Below are 5,000 nucleotides of genomic sequence, written 5' to 3' on the forward strand. Positions count from 1 at the left end.
AAGAGACTTTCCGACATTATGGAAAATCGTGAAAGGCAAGGGGAAGCTGCTGGTTTTCCTTTTGATCCACTGTGGTGTCAGTTTGCACAAATAAGATATATTTGAGGGATTAAAGATCATTTGGGCTCGAGACGTGGTGAAGTGAGTCAGTTTATCAGTCTGAGTCACCGATGGGCAGCGCTCGTAAATGCCCAGCAGTCTCCTTCTGATTCACCTCATTACAAAAAAAAACATAAACACAAAGGGCAACGTTTTTGATCCATGTCTGAACATATGTGTGTGTTTGAATTCATCAGGGACTAAAGACAAGGTTTGGACAGTGATAGAATTGTACTCTTCATACCTTTTATTTGAAAGAAATCCAAAACACTTTGACTCTGCATTTACCATTCATCGAACCCCAGACGTTCCTCTGGTATTTCTCTCGCTTATTCCCATCGTATCCGTGTTTTAAATAGAATGGAGGGGGGGAAAAAAAGTCTTGTATTATTTGTTTTTCTCAGCCCACATCAGAAAACTTTTGAATTTGCGTTTTTATTTTTATTTTTTATTATTATCATTTGAAGGCGACGGCAGCAAGTGGATGGATGAACACTTGTTTTCTGCAGATAAGCAGAGACAGATGCTTTCATTAATACCAGAATAGGACTGTGTTGTCGGCGCATTCCCACATGTTTGCCTTTTCTCTATCCTTTACTTGTCACCAATGACAACGACAGGGTCACTTTAGGATTTGTGCTTTTTTTTTTTTTTTTTTAAGGGCTTCCTCGCTTGTTTAAAAGGATTAATAAGAAACGTCTGGTTGTCATTAGTTTCACTGCTTGTTTTTGTTTGCCTCCTATTTATCTTTTGACGTTCGTATCTATTTTGCGCTGGAAAGACGGAAACGGGCGTCGGAAAAACTGTAGTTGTCTGTCCGCCCGTCTACCGGAGGTAAACCACATGTCCTTGTTAAACGTAATGATCATTCAAAGGCCTTATTTGCGTATATAGGATGTCAAGTGAAGCAAGAGGGAGATTAAAAAAAAAAAAAAAATTTAAATGATAACTATTTATACAACATTACCTTGAGAACATCAGCTGCTTTTATGACACAAGCCTGGAGGTGGACCAAAAATAATGACTATAAAAGCTATCACACTCCTTATTTAGACACAGTGAGGCAAACAATGTTTATTATCTCATTAAATAAATGGGGGGTGTTGAGCAGAGACGGCGCGGTTTTGTTTCCGTAACTGTTCAAATGTATACAGAATCTTTTATAGTTTCTATTTTCAAGGATTGTGAATCAGGTCTTGTCAATCATTTGTCCGCCTGCCTGTCTTCATCAAAAACCTGTGCAAACATTTCAACTTCAAACTATGCAACAATATGATTTCCCGCTTGAAAATGTTGGAAACGAAACGGTACAGACGCGAACGCGGCGGCTTGTAGTCCGTCGGCGCGTCCGCAGGTCGGCCTTTCATTTTGTCCGAATTGATAGAGGATAAACATTAGCCACGACATGCGGGAATCAAACATTGTGCATTTGAAATGTAAACAAGGAAAAGGAGGGGGAAGTAATCCATGTCAGATGGAGCAGTGGAGTTGGGTCGCATATGAAACAATGTGCCCTCTGTGCCGTAATTGGTGGAACATGGAACCAGCGTCTGTCTACATAACATCTAAGGACGCATCAAGACACATAAAAAACAGGCCTTTCAAAGGCAATCATTCTCTTCAGCGAAGGAGTGGAAAAAATGAATGAAAGACGAAGAAGAAACGAGCCTAACGACTTTGACCACCGTGACATTGGAAATGGCATTAGAAATAACAAATCACAGAACAATAAAAGATGGGGCCAAACGATAAATCAAAGGGCTCACGCTCCGCACTAATATTGATTGAAAAGGAATTTGAGCGATGTGTGTGTGTGTGTGTGTGTGTGCGCGCGCGCACATGTGTGTTTTGCCAGCGCGCTATCTGTTTGTGACAAGTAACGTGTGTGTGTGTGTGTGGGTGTGGGTGCTGCTGAGATAACTTAACACACACATGCGCGCTCCTGGGTCACATGCACGCCGCTGTGTGTGTAATCGTGTGCGTCGAGCCGTCATGAATGGTGTGTTTGAGACCGAGCGGAGTGTGGAGTTCCTCGGGCCGGACCAAATTGGAAACAGAAAAACAAACATTCCCTCGGAACCCCCCCCACCCCCCACCACCCTTGTCTGCCGGCTAGTGGCGCAGTCCAACCTGTCTGGGACAATGTAACGGTCTATACCCGGACCGGACCACACACATATCGTGGGGGAGGATGAGGGTGGTGGGCGGTAGGGAGGTGGCGATGGTAGTAGGTGTGTGTGTGTGTGTGTGTGTGTGTGTGTGTGTGTGTGTGTGTGTGTGTGTGTGTGTGTGTGTGTGTGTGTGTGTGTGTGTGTGTGTGTGTGTGTGTGTGTGGACAAATGGAAAAAACAGTCAGAAGAAAGATATGAAAGAGCTCTTTGGTGGCGTGCAGAGGGGAGGGAGAGAGAGAGGAGGGTAGAGAGATGGAGGATGAGTAGACTCAGATGGAGGAGAAAAAAGGAAGGAAGTCGAAAAGTGGAGGGACAGATAAAATTGGAAGAGGATATGACTTGTATGAAGATATAAATTGCGGAGTGAATCAGTAAATGAGTAACTGAGCAACCGACGTAGAGTTGCTTTCGAGAAGTCCCTCATCACCCCAAACACTTTCTTTCTTTCTTCCTTTCTTGTATTGAATTGTTTTTTACTACATTGGAGAAAGTTAATAAACGATCATCTAGGTAATAACTGGACAATTATTGTCATAATGTTGTGCATGTGCGTGTGCGTGCGTGCCCGTGAATTTTGCAAGATGACCTTTTTGGTGGCGCTGCGCTGGGATTGTAGAGATAAACGTTCCCTCAATGCTACTTCCTTTGAATGCATTAAACCTTGTTTTAGGACACTGCAGGGGCTGCTGGGAAAATGCTATTCTGAGTAATAAAATATGAACAAATTCTTAACAAGATCTAATGTTGGAGATTCACTATGTGTAAGTTATTTTTAATTATAATAAACAGATCATAAGTAAACGTGTACATGTCAATATTAAGGTGGTGGAAATAAAATTTCAGGGAACGCAAGACTCCTGGTGTACACTCAAAGTTTGTCCGAGTATTAGTTACTTCTCCATATGAGTTAAGCCACAGTCACTTCATCTCGGGGATGAATAAAGTTCTATCTTATCTTATTTATTTGCAGTGGAATCTCGAGTGGTCAGAGGCCAGAGGGACTCAGTGTGATGTGAGACGCCCCCGGCCCTGGAACCTCTCGTAGCTACTGTTGGGGTCGACCCTGCCGTCTGTAGCCAAAGATTTTCATAATATCTGGACATCTGTGAAAACCTTTGCCCTGTTTATTTTTTCAGGGGAAAGTGAATAATGACCACGTTTCTGATAAAAAGACGTCCAGATAAAAAGCTTCTTGCCGACTTGTCCGTGAGCTTCAGATGTGTGTGTGTGTGTGTGTGTGTGTGTGTGTGTGTGTGTGTGTGTGTGTGTGTGTGTGTGTGTGTGTGTGTGTGTGTGTGTGTGTGTGTGTGTGTGTGTGTGTGTGTGTGTGTGTGTGTGTGTTACCCGCTCTCCTCCCCTCAGTGAACACGCACAGTGACACACCTACACACACTGTCCGAGTGACCAGAGGAAGCCTCGCTTTGTGTAAATACAGACTCAGATTTAGATTTGTGGTGAAAAAGGAAAAAGGGGCGAGAGAGGTAAGGCGGGTGGAGAGAGAGGAGAGACGGAGCGAGGGAGAGGAACAGAGAAAGCTGGTGAGGGCAGAAGAGGGTGGGGTGATTTCTGTGGTTGGGGCAACAAAAGGGGAAACCGAGAATGAGAATGAGAGGGCTTGACATCTTACCAGGAGATTTACCGACGCACTGAAACGCAGCGCTCCGCCATCGGGGCCACCGTGAAGCGTCCCGGATACGACCGTCATCTGTTCCTGGAAATATACTAAAAGATTATATTCTTCCTTTTTTCGAAAAGGAAATAAAAAAGAAAAAATAGGAAAATAAATTCAGAAATCGAGAGACTGGAAAGCAGACACGTTTTTATGATGAATTGCTCCAACAATAATTACTGTTACAAGTTTTTTGCCACTATTTATTGATTTATTGATGGATTAGTCATTGAATTTACCCTTTGGCAGTATATATTTTTTGCAGCATGGCATTTATAATCATGAATATTATACTTGAAGTTCAGGCGAGAGATGGATTATGGCTGAGTAGGAGAAAGAAATAGAACAATTTACAACATTTTCGGCCAGGTGACTTCTGGCTGACCGGGTTTACGTTTCTACATATTAATGTGTTTTGGCTGTTACGGACTGTTATGGGACGGTACCGAGAAGGGCAACGGGTCCTTGGACTGTGCTCCTCCGCACTGAGGTCTCTCCCTTCACATTTAGAAAAAGAATCCACTCTAAATTGGGCTGACTGGTTAAATAAATACTGAATAATTAAAATGGGTCCGTCGAAATGGTGGGATGGGTTGCTTGACCTTAACACGGCACACAGGGTTTGGGTTGTCACTTAGAACGGCAGCGCTCTTTGCTTTTTTTTATTTTTTATTTTTTTATTCCCTCCAGTGAAATATGGAAGTTTGCGCTGGTTGAGTTTCTTCACAGGCCCTCCATCTTCAAACCGCTTCGTGTTTTAACCGATGCGATAAAATTATTTTCGAAAAAATCAAAACATATATTCAATGACATCCACAATTTCTCCACGTATGAAACGTTATATGTTTTGAGTCAAACTAAGTGAGTTAAAAAAAAAAAAAAAAATAGCGGAGAGAAACAAATGCAAGACGACTGGTTTGAAGGTAATCACCCTCTGGGTAATGTTTTGTTTCACGCTGTGTGCCAGTCCAAATTGGATGTTCGAGGTCTTGACCAAATAAGATTCTCATAAACGCTGTTGAAACTCTGACAAAAAGCCGTCAGTCTGCAGGAAGTGCGTC

At 42.7% G+C, this 5,000-nt stretch overlaps 1 protein-coding gene across 1 annotated transcript in view; it reads left to right on the top strand.

Moving 5' to 3' along the window:
- The first annotated feature begins 4,606 nt into the window (after positions 1–4,606).
- trps1 (trichorhinophalangeal syndrome I) overlaps positions 4,607–5,000 on the top strand; it is a 111,961-nt gene continuing 111,567 nt past the window's right edge. Inside the window, exon 1 of the mRNA XM_080004307.1 lies at positions 4,607–4,862. The gene's annotated coding sequence lies outside the window, so the exon portion shown is untranslated. The remainder of the gene's footprint in view (positions 4,863–5,000) is intronic.

Source organism: Zeus faber (genome assembly GCF_960531495.2).
Source record: "Zeus faber genome assembly, chromosome: 1".
Taxonomy (NCBI): Eukaryota; Metazoa; Chordata; class Actinopteri; order Zeiformes; family Zeidae; genus Zeus; species Zeus faber.